Source organism: Nyctereutes procyonoides, unplaced genomic scaffold (genome assembly GCF_905146905.1).
Source record: "Nyctereutes procyonoides isolate TBG_1078 unplaced genomic scaffold, NYPRO_anot_genome, whole genome shotgun sequence".
In the NCBI taxonomy this organism is placed as follows: Eukaryota; Metazoa; Chordata; class Mammalia; order Carnivora; family Canidae; genus Nyctereutes; species Nyctereutes procyonoides.
This window is the reverse complement of record NW_026575126.1, coordinates 59,352,873-59,369,589: the sequence shown is the minus strand read 5'-3', so window position 1 is coordinate 59,369,589 and position 16,717 is coordinate 59,352,873. Positions and strand designations below refer to the sequence as shown.

The window sequence follows — 16,717 nt, the reverse complement described above, 5'->3', positions numbered from 1 at the left end:
CCTGTGCCTCAGCTCCTCATCTGTAAAGTGGGATAACAATAGTACCCACTGCACAGTTATTGTTACGAAATTTAAACAGGTGGATGTCTGTAAAGCTTTGTAGGATCAGGTCTTGGCTCCTGAGCTATTTTGTTAGGTCAATGAACTTTATCAAGCCTGACGCTTGATATCCAGTTTCTGGAGAGCTGGTCACAAAGCTGGAGGCAGGATGGGGAGAAGTGGACAAGTTGTGGGTGTGAGTGGCTGGGGGGGTCCAGGCCAGAGGGTGGCGGGGGCGGCGGGGGAGGAGGGGTGGTAGGCCTAGAGGTGGGAGTGAGAGTCTGTCCTTGGTGCTGATGTGGGAACATTTACTCCCTGACCTGCAAGATGGAATGGGGCACTCAGATCAAACACGCAGCTATCAGGTGGTTGGGGGAGGGCTCAGGGTGCTGACCCATTGGGAGAGACTGGAGGTGGCTACATCCCATTAGGGGAAACATTAGATGGAAAAATGTAATGTGCAGCACTCAGGCCCTGTTTACTCAGGTAAACAGGATGGAGCCAGTGAGTTCAGCACCATGTAAGACGTGGCCACGCTGCAGTTAACTGAATTAGATGCGAGAACAAGGTCTGGCATATAATAGTGATGTATATGAATTTTATATTATTGTTATTAATGCTGCTATTATTGTTAGTGTTATTCTGTCCTAACAGGGAAAAATAGGTTCCAAACCCAGAATGTGATGTGATCTAAGGTCATATCCATAGAAACATTTTATACAGTATGAGGGAGGTGTGGTGCCTCTCTTCCTTGCTATTGTAGAGGCACACCTGAAGTATCTGGGTTCAGTTCTGGGTGGCCCCAATTAAGAGAAACATTAATGAACTGCTGTGGGTCTTCTGGAGAGGAACCAGGAGGGTGGCATTCACAGGGAAATGGAGGCTGTGTCTTATTCACCCATTAATGGCTTGCAATTCAAGGAATTAAGGAACAGAAGAATTCTGTCCTGGTGGAGTGCATACTCTTCTAGGGCATATAAACCAGGCCCAGGGCTCTCATACACAGTGGGAGATGCAGTTAACAGTGTAGGGGGTTTCAGCTGTTGGGGAACAGCATTATAAACCAAGGGAAGAATGGAAGGCAGAGTGGTCCGGGGCATCTGGGAGCTGTTTTTTTTTTTTTTTTTTTAAGATTTTATTTATTTATTCATAGAGACACAGAGAGTCACCGAGAGAGAGGCAGAGACATAGGCAGAGGGAGAAGCAGGCTTCACGCAGGGAGCACGATGTGGGACTCGATCTCGGGTCTCCAGGATCACGCCCTGAGCCGAAGGCGGACGCTCTACCGCTGAGCCACCCGGGCGTCCCTGGGAGCTGTTGTGAAATGTGTCAAGGGCTTCTCTGGGGGAAAAAGTCTGCCTTGCCCTATGAGACCCAGAGTCACCATCGGAGGGAGACAGTGCCGGGAGGACTATAGAAGGAAGCTCAGCTCAAGTCGCCCGGGGCCCCCAGAAGCCGACTGTGAGTTGAGGATTTGAGGCTTTACATGTGGCAGTGAACTTGGGAGGGGATTCCAGAAGTTCCAGTGGTGGAGGGGCACCTTGAGACAGGGTGGGGCTGTGGGCAGCGCAGTGTGTGCTCCTGAGCGGGCCACCTGCGGATTCTGAGAGATGCCCCTGTGACATGAGGAGTCAGGTACCTGCCCTCCACCTGCTGCAGACCACGGTGTCGCTAACTTGTCCTCACCCTGGTTGCTGGCTGAGCCCGTGGGAGGCCGCCAGGGCCAGGGGCATGTGGGCGTGCCAGAGTTCCCTGAACACGCTTCCTGCCAGAGTGACTACTGCAGGGGAATTGGGCAGAGTCTGCCCTGGGCGCTGTGGAATCTTCGGGGCACTTTGTCCAAGTTGCCCACTTGAGAGATGCTATGGTCCCAGACCTTGTTATCCTGCAGGTGACTGAGGGAGTTTGGAGGTGGGTGGATGTGGTGGAAGAATAACTTTTCAAGCTGTTTTTTTCCCCCCCTAAACCACCCACTCTAGGGCAGCCCGGGTGGCGCAGTGGTTTAGCACCACCTTCAGCCCAGGGCGTGATCCTGGAGTCCCAGGATGGAGTCCCACATCGGTCTCCCTGCATGGAGCCTGCTTCTCCCTCTGCCTCTCTCTCTGCCTCTCTCTCTGTCATAAATAAATAAAAAATCTTAAAAAAAAAAAAAACAAAAAACAAAACCACCCACTCCAGCATCAGTCTCTGGCTAATTCTAAACACGGAGCCCACTCAGATGCCAGCTGGTGGTCAAAAGTGCCCAGTTTGCTGACCCAAACGAATCCCACACTGATTAATAGTGTTTCCCCGCAGGAGTGTGGCCTGGTGGCAATGACGTGGCCCCGCGAACCAGGAGATCAGCCCTTGTCCTGACTCTCTGCTGTGAGATCTCAGACAGGTCACTTTCCCTTGGGTGGAGCGAGCTCAGATTCCCATCTGTAAGATGAGGGTTGGATGAGGAAATCTCTAATTCTAGAGCTGACATTTTCGGGCTCCGGAAAAGCTTGAACAAGACATTAAAGCAATTTATTATTTGAGCTGCCATTAAACTACAAAGACCCTGTGTGGAAATTCGGGCTATTACCATGGTGTGGCAAAGTGCTTCCTAATATTTTATGAATTAATCGTGGCCCATTAAAGCCCCTTGTGAGGGAACGCACGTGTGCTATAAAACCAGCCCGGGACGGGTGAGGGGGTGAGTAGATGATAAATAATTACTGTCTCTGAGATGTGCCACCAACAGGCTAGCAAGTGGGGGTCCCACGGGAGCAGGAGCCTCACCTGTTTCATTGGATTTAAAAGGCACCATAAAAAAACATTTAATATACATATTCTTTAAAAAATATAGCCGTAATTAGTGGGTACAGAGGAGGGGGGAGAATTTACCTCCCATTTTACAGTTGGGGAAACTGGCAGAGAAGCTCCATGATTTGCCTTGTACAGGGGTTCTCATCTGGGGGTGATTCTGCACCCCAGGGGGCACCTGGCAATGTCCAGAGACATTTGTTTGTCGTGACGGGGCGCGGAGCTGCTCCTGATGTCCAGTGGCTGAGGGCCAGGCTGCTGCGACACCGCTCACCATGCACAGCACGGCCCCAGCAGCAGAGATGGACTCAGCCCCAAATGTTAGCGGTGCCCAGGCTGAGGAACCCTGCCTGATGTCACCCTGGCAAGATCTCCCAGAGTCCCAAGGCTGGCCTCAGCCACCTTTGCCGCCACCCTGGTCTTGCCTGGGCACCGATGAGCCTCAGTCTCTGGTCTCCAAGATGGGCCCGTGCTCAGAGCTCAGATGTTACCCACGTTTTCCTGTCGTGATCTCCTTAGCGCAGGTGCTGAGACCTCCAGACCTGCTCCCTTCGACAGTTTTCCTCTTCCCGCTACACTGTTTTCCCTCCTTAATATACTCCTTTATAGTCTGCTTTCCCATTAATTATTGCCATAAACATTTCTCCACATTTCTGCAGTCCTAATAATGATGATGATTAAGGAGGTCCTACTACTCCATCCTGTTCACAAAGCATCTCTTTTCTGAGTCATTCCTGTGTTGCTGGGCATTTATTGTATCTTTTTGGTTCCTTTATAGTTTAATACCACAATGATTATTTTCTTGAATAGATCATTTTTGTTTGTGGAATTATTTCCTTGGAACAATTTCCCAAGAGTATCTTTCTCTCCCTATCTCTCCCCCTCTCTCCCTCCCCCCTCCCTCCGTCTCCCAGCCTCTCCTTCCCTCTCTTTTCTCTCTCCCTTTCTTTTCCCTGTCTCTGTCCCTTTCTCTCTCTCTCTTCCTGCTCCCTTCTTTCCTACCTTATTCGATTTGATTTAATTTAAATTTTTGGAATAATAATATATGCACATGATTTGAAATTCAAAGGCATAAAGCAATGCACAGTAAAAAGTCTCCCTGTTCCCAGCCACCCACTCCCTCTCCCAGGGGCAAGCACTGGTAGCATTTTTCAAGGATTTGTCTCTAACCCTTCTTTATAAATGGTGTCAGTCTGCCCACTGTTCTGCCTGTGGGTGTATGTGGGAGCAGATCTCCTTTAGATGCGGAGGGGTGTGGAGGCAAAGAGGGCCTCTCTGAGGAGGTGACATTTAAGTGCAAACCTAGAGGATGATAAGAAGGAAGAAGAATGAAATAGGAAGAGACAGCAAGTGCAAAGGCCCTGGGGTCGGGATTTTGCAGATCTGTAGAACTCTAAGGAGGTCAATAGGGCTATTGCAGAATAAGAGAGGTCACGTTGCTTGGGAGGGACCTGCTCATGCAGAGCTTTGTTGGCTGTGGTATAACATTTGGATTTCATTCTAAATGCACTGGGATGCCTTTGAGGGTTTTTATGCAGGGAGATGGTAGGATATGATTAGCATTTAACAAAAGAGCATTCTGACTGATGCGTGGAAAATGCTGGATAGAGGCAGAAATAGGAGGGCTGACAGGTGGTGGTCCAGGTGAGAGATGCTGGTGGCTTGGCTCTGGGGGGAGACGAGAGAACTGGATGGATTCAGGATATAGTTTGAAGGTACAACCAACAGAATCTGCTGGCTCAATGTGAACTCAGGGAAGACAGAGACACTGAGGACAACTCCTAGACTTCTGTCCTGAACGAATGAATATGTTTATTACTGTAACAGGGAAGGCTGAAGTAGAGACATATTTTTGGGTTTTTTTGATTATTTATTTACTGGGAAGGGAGGGATCTTGAGTTCCGACCTGGCAGGGTTAAGTTTGTGATGTCTGAGTGACGGCCCAAAGGCAAGGTCAAGGGTGGGGTGGGAAGAAGGGGGGGAGGAGTGAGGGAGAAGAGGTGGGGCTACAACTGTGCCCCAGGGGTCAGAGACAGGCCAGAGATCATGATTTAGAAGGCAGTGTACCCAGGGGAGCTCAGACTCTACTACTTTCACCCCAACTGTGACAGCTCTGGGTGTTACCATTCATTTTGTCTTTTATTTTGTAAGTTTCTAATTTTTCAAAGCAAACATGGCCTGTAGTGAATTTAAACACTATATGGCTGCTTGTATTGGGATTCTAAGGGCTGTCTTCCTTGTTTTAGTGGCTTTCCCTCATCTAGGGTGAGACCCAAAGTCAGCCAGTTACCCAAATTAAGAAAAAAAAGCCTTTCTGGTTTTCCCGCATTCATGCATCTCCAGCGCTGTCTACCTTGAAAGCCAGGGGTGCTCACTGGAGAGGAACCTTCTGGTTAAGAGCTGGAGCTGGCTCTTCTCTTCCATGTGTCTCCGGAATACCCAGGAGATGCAGCTCCCCGCTGATCTTGCTATAATGAATTCTACTTGCTTTTTCAATATAAGTCCCAATTTTCTCTACTTCCAGCTTATTTTCCTTTTCAATGGGGTTATAATTCCCGTCAATGCTTCAGAAGCCCCAGGATGCACTCCCCCCACCCCTCAAAACATCAAGGCATGGAACTGGGAAATGCACCCTCTTCTCAGAGTGGCTGTTTTTTGGAAATGGACACTGAGTGGAGTTCACTCTCTGTCAGAATCAGTGCTCTGTACATCCAGACGGTGAATCTCATATTTATGTTAACATTTATGTAAGGTAGCATTAATTAATTCATCAGGCAGGTATTTATGGAGCATGATCTGTACTCTGGGGTCACAGCTGAGCTTACTGCCCAGGCCACATCAGCTCGCCACAAAGATTCTGGGGTCTACAAATAGTCAGGAAAGGAAGGTCACCCCCCTGGTCAAGCCTCTCATGAATGGACAGATGGGCACGTCCATTTTTAACCTAGAGGGGCCTCACAGTCTTGGACACCCGGCTTCGGGGAAGTTAATGGATGGGCTCCAGTGTGGCAGGGGTACAGTTACCATAGGGGCCAGGCTCAATGCCATCTGTCCCTGTCCACCCCTTCCCCAGGGCCTGAGTCCTCAGTGCGGGCATTGGGATACAAAAACACATAAGACAGTTTATTTGGCTGCAAGTGACAGACTCCAATTCAAGCTTCAGCAAAAAAGACGAATTTTTGTTGGCCCATGCCAGGAAACATGTAGGTGGCTTCAGGCTCAGCTAGATCCAGGTGCTTGCATGATGTCGACAGGATTCATTCGGTGGCTCTGTTTCTCTCCACCTTTCTTTGTCTCTCTTTCTGTTTTTCTTCCCTCTCTCAGAGCTCTGTTTCCTTTGTTGGCTTCACGCAATGGAAGCCTTCATGTGTAGCCCTTAACCAGCTCCATACTTATTCCCCCTCACTGCCAGTTTAGTACCAGTAAACCTCCCAGGGAGGGCTTATTAGTCAGGCGTGGGTCGCTTGTCCTCCCTGTGCCCTCCATCATGAGGGATGTGGCTCTGAAAGGCCAGGCCTGGTCATCTGCTCCCCGCCAGAGCTAGGGGTGGGGTCAGCCTCAACAGAATCCCTGAGACCCAGAGTGGTCATCCCCAGAGGAGTCAGGATGCCACTCCCACAGCCAGGGAGCACTGATGCCAGGCAGGCAGAATGAGAGGTTCTTCAAAGGGCTTCTCCATGCCTCTGTGCCTTGTGTGTGCGCTTCCCTTCCGAAGCAGCCCACATCTGGTCCTCCTGGAAAATTCTTTGTCTTCCTTCAAGGTTGTACGAGGCTCCCTCTGTCTGTGACCTGACATGCTTCACCACGCACTGTTCTGTCCCCTCAGCTCACAGAGAAGTGTGAAGTCATCATCCCACCCACACTGTGTCACCAGCAAAATGCAATATGCATGGGGCCACTTCCTGGGATTTGGACCGCGTGCTTGGCAAGCCTCTCTGAGGCTTCTGGTGGACTCCTACCTGTCCTTCCAGCCCTGATGCACAGTCAATGCTGCTTCTTTGATAAAGTGTCCTTGGCCCCTGTCGACATGGGTAGCCACTGCTCTGTGCTCTCGTTAGTGAGGTTAGAAAGAGACGCTGCAAGTGACACTATGCCATCCATATACCTATGGATGGCGAAGTGACTGGCTTGTCCCCACCTCTGGCTCACGGTGGCCCCTTGAGACTGATGGTAAGGAAGGCGAACTTTAAGACAACCCGTCATAGGTAGGCCTTCACTGGGCGGATGGAACCCGAAAATTCCTGTGGCAGTTAACCGGAACGTTCTCACACCCAGTCTTTCTTGAAAATCCATCTAAGATAAATCAGTGCCCCTTGGGGCTGTACTATGCTGAATGGCATGACGGATGCCTTCTTAGGATCTTTCTCTTTGACCAGCCTCACCTGCAGCCTCCTGAATACAAGCCTTCCTCACGTGGGTCTGGGGAGGACTCGCAGAGGGCACACTCCAGAATTTGTTTTAATACTACATTTATGTTTGAAAATTTATCCCCCCATAGCCCTCATTTTCTGCCAAATTCCCCCTCAGGATGGCACAACTGATCACACATATGTACACTATGCATTTGAGAGCTTTAGATGGTTGGGATCCAGTATCAGACTAAGATTCTGACCCAATCAAGAATTGCATCCTCAAGTGCATTTGGAATTTATCACCCATCCATCCTCATCCATTTATCCATCCCTCACCCATCCATCAATCCTCCATCTTCCATCCATCCATTACCACCCATCTGCCCATCCATCCACAAGCCATCCATCTGTCACCCATCCATCCACCCACCCATCACCCATCCATCCATCCATCCATCCATCTATCCATCCATCCATCCATTCACAAGCCATCCGTCTATCCACCCATCACCCATCCATCCACCCATCCATCACCCACCTATCCACTCATCCATCCACCCATAAGCCACCTATCCATTCATCCATCCATCCATAAGCCATCCATCCATCACCCATCCGTCTCTCCATCCATCCATCTAGTCCTCACCCATCAATCCTTCATCATTCCATCCATGCACCCATCCATCCACACATCCAGTTATCTATGCGTCTTCCATAATCCATCCATATAACAAATATTTGTTGATGTCTATGCTGTGCCAGGCACTGCCTTAGGCAGTAGGCTGCCCAGATGGATGAGAAGATTCCTGCCCCGCAAGAGCAAAATACAGTGAGACAGGTACAAAAGCAAAGATCATTTTTAAAAAAGATTTTATTTATTTATTCATGAGAGACAGAGAGAGAGAGAGAGAGAGAGAGAGAGAGAGAGAGAGAGAGGCAGAGACACAGGCAGAGGGAGAAGCAGGCTCCATGCAGGGACCCCAATGTGGGACTTGATCCCGGGACTCCAGGATCACGCCTTGGGCTGAAGGCAGGTGCTAAACTGCTGAACCACTCAGGGATCCCACAAAAATCATTTAAAAAGAGACAGGTGACCCTGTCTCACCCCAATGTCAGCCATTTACTTTGTGCTCATGATGCCCATGATACATTTATACTCCAATAATGATCATGGCAACAGTTCACATTTGTTCAGTCTTTATGCAGTGCTTTCTTATGCGTGGCCTCACTTATTTTTTTAGGATCATCCTTTGGGGATAGGCATTGATACTTCTATTTCTCAGCTGAGGAGGCTGAGGCCCAGAAAGGGCAGGGAACTGCCCCAGGATCCTCACCTTGGGTGTGGTGAAGGTACTCAGATATGGTTTGTGGCTCCTAATCGCATGCTGTGTGGCAAGGTTCTGTCTGCAGCTCTGCTTGCGGTGGGTTGAGAATCTGTCCATCAGCTGATGCAGGCTGTGTGACAGCTGGTAGTGTCACAGGCTACTGGCCCTCCAGTGCCCAGCCATCCATCACCCTCTGTAACTCACCTGGGCTAGGAATGAGAGCTTGACTGCTGGTCACCTCTGCAGGTTCTGAGAGTTCTTGAAGCTGACCCCCCGCCCCATTGCCTTTCTGACTACAGGGAGCCATAGCACCTCTAGAGAGAGGGAGTTACCACATCTGCCTGGGTGTGTAGCATAGAGGTTAAGCATAGGGCCTATTAGGTCCCTTCTAGATAAGTATGAGCCCAAGGCTGACTCTCTCTTTGTGCATATTCTAGAGAGGCATTAAAGACATATTAGCACTGAGCTGAGACTTTCTTCTTGGTATTAATAGAAGGGCAGGAGAAGCATTAAAAAGGGAATAATTTTTTTCTCTCTGAGAGTTAAAAGCTTAGGCTTTGAAGCAAAACTGCCCAGGATTTAAATTCTTGGGCATCCAACGAGTGCTCTTATTAATATTACTCTTATCATCGCCACAGAGTTGAAAAGCCACAAACAGAATAATGTGGTGGTAAAGAGTTTACACTCCGGAATCCTGGGGGCCCATGTTCCAATCCCAGCTTTGCAAGTGACTTAACCTGGGCGAGCCTCAGGTTGCTTACCGGCTGGATCAGGATGTAAGTAAAAAAAAAAAAAAATAGTCAACACTAGGGAGCATTTGCCACATGCCTGGCACTCTTGTCATGTAATGACACACTAGGCCTTTGTGGTAGGGACTGCCATCATTCCCATTGGACAGATAAGGAAACTGAGGCAGCAGGAGGTATAGTACGTTGCCCAAGTCCCCACAGCCAGTAGTCAGTGCAGGTGGGATTCGAGCCCAGGCTGTCCAGCTCCTGAGGTCCTCACAGGCTTAGTTGGAAAGATCAATGAGATGACGCATGCACATCAGCTGAATGCCAGGCACATAGTAAGAGAGAATCCACAAAGGTGACACTGCTGCTCATGGCATTAGTTGAGACTTTATTCTGTTCTAACAATGGAAATCCTACTAGCTTATGCGAAGAAAAGAAACTGATTTGCACTTATAAACAACAAAGTATAGGAGGCATCACATTCAACTGGATCCAGGGGCCCAAATATGTCACAGAAGTCTCCTCATATCTTAGATAGACTCACTCTTTATTGGATGCATCCAGTATTTTCGCCACTAGCTGCATGGCTGTTAGATTAAAATGCAAGCAGATTAAAATGAAATTTAAATTAAACCCCAAATAAAATTTAAACCTGAGGAACTCACTTGCACCAGGTACATTTCTCACGTGTCCAGCCCGGAGCGTTCCATCATTGCCACCATGTCGGACTGTGCTGCTCTCTGTGGAAATCAGTGTGCTGCCTGCTAGCCCAGCACTCACACCCTACCTGCTTTGCAGGACTAGACAGGAGAGCTTTATTCTTGGTTACTCTGGCAGAAGGCTCTCAGGGAAGGCTCTCATTGGCCTGTTTCTATCACATGGCTCTTCCTGAACCAGTCACCATGGCCGGGGGGGGGGGGGGGAAGGGGTGGGTGCAAATGGAGCACTCTGATTGGCTGGCCTAAGTCATGTGCCCAGCCAGAGGTGGGGATGAGTAGACCAGCTCAAACCAGGAGGACTAGGTTTGGGGAATGGGGGGGGGAGGGGAAGCTAGAGAGAGAGAGAGAGAGAGAGAGATAACATACTGTGACAGGTGGTATTTTTTGCTCATGGTTATTCATTTTCTCTGCCATTGCCACGCGTCTCTGAGCCTATGAGTACTTTCCCACGCCCCCCTGGACTTTGGTCTTGCTTTGATGGAAATGTGAGCAGATGTGACGTGTGCCGTATCAGTGCACACGAGCCTCTGTCGTCCTTTAGCTCCTGCCTCTGCCCTGACCGCGCACAGTGTTCCCTCCTGCCCCCAATAGTGGCTGTCTCTTCTGTCGCCACAGCAAAAGCTGTCTCGTGCAGACTTGATCTTCTTTTTTTATTTTTTTTTAAGATTTTATTTATTTATTCATGAGAGGCAGAGACATAGGCAGAGGGAGAAGCAGGCTCCCTGCAGGGAGCCCAATGCAGGACTCGATCCTGGGATCCCAGGATCATGCCCTGAGCCGAAGGCAGACGCTCCACCACTGAGCCACCCAGGCGTCCCATGATCTTCTTGATCCCGGGTCCCATCCTGCTTCCCACACTTGTGAACTTTGGGTGTCTGCCAAGGGCACACAGTGGCATGTGGTTGACCCGTGGCGGAATCAGACTCCAGAGAAGAGCAGTCTTGGGCTGAGGCACAGGGGGCTCCTCTCCGGATGCCTCTTGGGCTGCCATTCATCCCCTCACAAACGCTCCCTGAGCTCCTGCACCAGGCCGTCTGCTGGACCTGCAGGGTCTCACGGGCCGGCCCAGCCTCCAGGTGTTGCAGCTGGAGAGGAGATTGATGGGTGGGCAGGACCAGAGCTCAGCAGACCCGAGCCAACACAACAGGGGGCTCAGTTGGCTGAACGAGGGCTGGCCTTGAACCCAGAGCATTGTGTTTGTCTGACTAGTTTCCTTAAAAATGCCCATTGGATTGAAACGTGATCCTACCGTGTAGGTTGTCCAGCAAGACTGAAGGGCTCTTGAGATTCTTCTTTTTGTGCAAGGAACATTCCTCCTTGAGCTCATTATCCTCCATCCAGCGCCTGCCATGGCATTTCTCTGCCTTGACTGTGGGTCACATTTTACTCCTGTTGCAGTCCCTGGGGCCATCAGAGTGACAGGCACGTCACGCCAACTGTCAGCCTTCTCCTGTCCTAACACATTGTTCCCTGACTTCAGACCTTACCGGTCCTCATTATAAAAGCGAGGCTGGGGATGGGGATCCCTGTTCTTTTGTAGGTTTCTGGATAAAGGCACGGCTTTCTTCTGATTTATTCATGACTTTCTCGGACATTGAAAGCCAATTATGTCCACTTACCAGGGATGGGGGTTACACAGATTGTTAAGGTACGGTTAGCTCTTTGGCCGGGGCTGGGGACCTGGAGGCCTGGGGAACTGGGGAAGGGTGTCCTGGAGAAGGTGGCACTTGAGCCGGGCCTGGGAGGATGGGGGAGTTGATCAAGCGGAGAGCACTTGAGGCGAGACGGCCCTTTGGAGGTAGGTCTCCTTTCCTGTTGATGTGGCTCTCCATGCTGCAGGCACAAGGCAGCTCCTTGGTGGGGACAGGACACAGTGACACCTGGTTCATTTGTTCTTGGTGGTGCCCCCTGCCTCTCCCATGTGGGCTGTTGTGGGCCTGCAAGTTTTGCTTTCAGGACCCTTGTGTGGGGCTTTCTCTTGCTTCTGGAGAGGAGTTCTTGTCACAGCCTCGTTTGGTATGGCTGAGGCCTCCAGGTGGGAAATCAGGCTGCCATGATCATAGCACGCCTGTTGTCAGGCACCTACTAAGTGCCTGGCACTTTCATGGCAGCTGCAGCACATGGGGGCTTTGGTAGATTTGAAAAAGCCTCCTACTCTGAGCATGGAGGGTGGGTTTCACTAAAATCCCACTGAGCCTCAGGTAAGTTTGTGTACAACCCGAACAGCTGTGCTTAGCAGTCCTGGGCCGCGTCTAGTCACTATCTCATTTAATCCTCGTAACGGTGCTAGGAGGTAGACATGTCCTGATTTCACTCCTGTTTTATGGTCAAGGAAACCGAGTCTTTGAGAAGGTCCAGGAACTTGGTTAAGGTCACCTAGCCAGCAAATGTGGGAGCCACTTCAACCCAGGCATCTCTGACTGCAATACTGCCCTCTCTCTGTCACGCGTCACTGTCTCCTGCCGCCAGCCGCCCAGGCCTCTCTTTTGATGGGCTCTTAGCTGATTTTCCAGTAATTCTCCCCTGCTGTTCTGGGGCCTGTTATCATTCATTATTGCGTTTTGTAGCTTCATAGATTGTTTTATTTTTCACTCCCAGTGGCTCATTGCTTGGGAGCAGCCGAGAACCTGGTGTGCCCTTGCTCTAAATGCATCGTGTCAGATGCAAGTGTATCTAATTTACTATCAGAGTCGGTGGCAGCACCTTGTCGATTCCATTCTGGACTCATTTCCTCTCTGATGATTTCCATGCAGGTGAGGGGATACCTGGCAGCCCCTGGGCCAGGCTCCATGCACACCTCATCTGGCTGTGACCCTAGGGACATTGAGTCGCCTGCAGTTCCTCAGCAGGCAGCAGTGGGGCATATCTCAGGAGCACCAGTTCTTTAAGGAGCAAAACCCCATGTCTTGGGGAGAGCTTGGATTTGGAGACAAAAGATCTGAATTCAAGTCCTCTTGATGCTACTTCCTTGCTATGTGGTCCCAGGCAAAGAATTTAAGGTCCTGAACCTCTGTTTCTTTATCCATGTAATGGAAGCATCATTTTCCTTCTCCAAGGTGGGAGAAACGTTCAACACTTTGGTGATATCACAAGTTGGTAAGGATGTAGGAACATGGGGCTCTTCATGTAATGCTGGTGGGATCCTCACATAATGCTGGTGCAGCCACAATGGACAACAATTTAGTAACACTTATTAAAACTCTAAATGTTCAGGGGTACCTGGGTGGCTCAGTCAGTTAGGTGTCTGCCTTCGGCTCAGGTCATGATCCTGGGGTCCCGGGATTGAGCCCCGTGTTGGGCTCCCTGCTCAGCAGGGAGTCTGCTTCTCCCTCTCCCTCTGCACCTTTCCTCTACCCCCTTCTTGTGCTCTCTTTCTCTTTCTTTCTCAAATAAATAAATAAAATCTTAAAAAAAAAAAACCCTAAAAACCCTAGAACAGGTGTCCTGGGTTCAAATCCTGGCTCTGCTACTTGCCAGGTTTATGACATTGGGCGAATTATTTAATGTCTGTCGCCCTCCCTGAGTTTTCCCTCCCTGTATTAGTTATCAGATGCTGCCTGCCAAATCACCCCAAACTCAGTGACTTAAACAACAACAATCGTCACAGATTTCTGTGGGTTGGGAATTTGGGAGGAGTTTGGTGGGTGGTTCTGGGTTGGAATCACTCTTTGAGGCTGCAGGAAACATGAGTGGGCACTGGAGAGCCAGCTTCTGCGGTGGCTCAGTCGCATGGCTGCCAGTTTGGGCTGGCCAGTGGGTCTCTCTCCACATGCACTTGCCACGGGGCTGCTTGAGGGTCCTTAGACATGGTGGCTGGCTTCCCCCAGGCAAGGTCTTTCCAGAAGATCAAGCCAGAAGTTGCAGTGCCTTTTGTGACCTGGTTTTGGAAGTCCCACACTGTCGCTTCTGCAGTATTCAGTCGGTCGCACAGGTCATCCCCAATTCAGTGTGAGAGTGCAAAGAGCAGAAAGTGAGGCTCCCTGGGAGTCACGTCGGGACTGGCTACCACATCCCATCTGAGATCAGGACAGTAGCACCCACCTCCTAGGGCTTTAGTGAGGTTAAGTGAATCCATCGGCGTGTAAGTGCTGGGAGCAAGGGCCGGCACATGGTAAGCTTCCTATGAGTGCTAGTTATTAGCATTATTGCCGAAATGCTGCCAAATGCATCACCTTAATGCATTTTTCTGAGTTTCCTTTAACTGCCTAATTTTGTGATTGTAAGTCAGTTCTCAGGTTTCCTGGAATGACACACCACCTAACAGCCACAAGTAGCCGCGCTTTGGAGTGACCGCCAGGGCAGCCTTTGAGCCACTGCACAAAGCGGGCACCCCACAGGGTCGTTTGCATGTTGGCTTCATTGCGTGGACTGAGTCACCAATGCCCAGTAAGACGGGAAGGCTGATTTTAATCTCTTTGGGCACAGACACTGAGTCTTTGACTTCAATCACCTCCCACATGAGTGCCCAGAATGAGTGGAGCCATTGATGTTAGAGTAGACTTGTTACTTTCACCAAAGAACGGGAAACCTGGCCATCTTCAGTGTTTGGGTTCAAGGATCCCAAGCTCAGTGCTTATAAGGCCAGACAGGTAACCCCAGCTGGGGGAGTGGCCAAGGGTGAGAAGAGCCATGTAAGCATGTTGCTAAACAGCAGCTGACCCTTGGCCTTGGCGCTGGCGAGACAGTAGGGAGCAGTGGGGACTGTGGCAAACAAGCCAACAAATGCCCCGTCTCCAGGGCCATGGTATACAAGACCGCAGGCCAGTGCCGCCTAGTTTTCTGCCCCTCCTCTCAGCCCTTTGCTGCCACCACCTGCCACTGCAGCAAAACTCTGAACCCTCAAAGCTCAGGTATTCCAGTTGATGTGCAACCAGTGTGTAGAGTGGCTAGTGGCCTCCTCTGACGAGCTTCTCTCTTTTCTGTAGACCGTTAGCACTACAGTACGACTGGGTCCCGTCGTATACCAGAGTTCAGCCTGGCCAGGTCATAGCTGTGGGGAGGATTTATTGACTTCCTTCATCTGATAGCATCCATTGATTGACAAAGTGAGGTTTATCATTCTATGCCAGAGATCATGATCAAAGACAATTCAGAGCATCCTTCAAGCATCTCGTGGAGGAAACAGACACATCTCAACTGTCCATTTTGGGGCTGTGTGGGATGGACTCCGTTTCCATTGGAGGTGGAACCTGGGTTATTTGACAGATCTGGGCATCAATAGTGGGGCAGATGTACTTAATTTACCTAGAGGTGGGGTGGGGTGGGATAGGCATTGTGGTTTCCTGCCTAATGGACATCTCTTTTCCTTCCTTGTTATCCTTGTCCATCTGACAAGGAGGTTGCAAAGGGCAGATACTTTCCCAACATCCCTCATGGTTAGCAGTGGTTAAATGACCTAGTTTTAGCCAGTAAGATGTAAGTGGAACTCTGCTGGGGACTTTTTTGGGAAATATTTTCCCTTTGTTGAAAGGATGTGGGTGTGTGAGTAAAGTCTTTCTCACCATCCTGGGTGCTTCCCTGCTTCCTACATGTGGGAATGGTTGGGTGAAGATGTGATGTCTGGAGCTGTAGCAGCCATTTTGTGTCTCTAGGAGAATTTCCGAGAATTGTATTCCTGAGCCACTAGAGCAACCCTTAACCACCTACCTCAGCCTACTTGTCATTATTTAAGTCACTGCTAGTTAACTTTTTGTTTCAACTGAAATCTGTATTTTTAAAATTTATTTATTCATGAGAGACACAGAGAGAGAAAGAGAGAGAGAGAGAGAGGAGAGAGAGAGAGAGGCAGAGAGAGAGAAGCAGAGAGAGAAGCAGGCTCCATGCAGGGAGCCCGATGTAGGACTCGATTCCAGGACTCCAGGATCATGCCCTAGGCCGAAGGCAGGTGCTCAACCACTGAGCCATCCAGGGATCCCTGGGATCTGTATTTTTAATGTTATAGGGTATGTTTGAGCATGTCATCTGAGGGTATGGAGAATTGAGTGCCCCTTAAACATTCATGGGGACTTGAATTTTCTCTGTCCTACTCCTAGGCCATTTTCTCTAAATTAAAAAAAAATTAAATTGTCAAATATATCACCTATGCAAAAGAGTGTGTAAAACATACATGTATAAATAATAATAATAAAATGCCCATATACTCACCACCTCAGTTAAAGATCAGAATGTCGTGAAACCTTAAACATTCTGTGTGTCCCTCTTCATCAGACCCCCTTATCCCCAAAGCCAACTACTATCCTTAATTTTGTGCTAATCACTTTCTGCTGTTCTTTAATTTTACACACCACAGGTCCCTAAACAACATCAAATTGAATCTTGCCTCTCCTTGGTTTGTATACAAACGGAAGCAGACATACACGTAACTGTAACTTGCATCTCTCGTCCTACTTGTTGTGTGTCATGTTTTTGAGTTGCGTGCGTGTCGAGTGTGCAGTGATGGTTCTGTCATTCTCACGGCTGTATAGTTTTCTGCTGTAAGATTAGATCGCAGGTGATGTGTTTATCCTGTGGTTGGCAGACATTTGGGATGCTTGCCGTTCTGCTGCTGCCGCCAGCAAGGCTACATTTTTGCCCAGGTATCAGGGTGCACATGTGCAAGAGTCACTTGGGGGCATACACCTTTGGGTGGGGATGCTGAGTCCTAGGAATGCACCTGCTACCTCCATTAGATAATGCCAAGCGGTTTTCCAAAGTGGCTGCGCCCATCTATGCTCCTGGCAGCAGTGCTGGCTGCTCGTGGAGCTTACATCCTCAGTCCTGGG

At 49.6% G+C, this 16,717-nt stretch overlaps 1 protein-coding gene across 4 annotated transcripts in view; it reads left to right on the top strand.

Moving 5' to 3' along the window:
• GSG1L (GSG1 like) overlaps positions 1-16,717 on the top strand; it is a 204,533-nt gene that overhangs the window by 24,200 nt on the left and 163,616 nt on the right. The window lies entirely within an intron of this gene.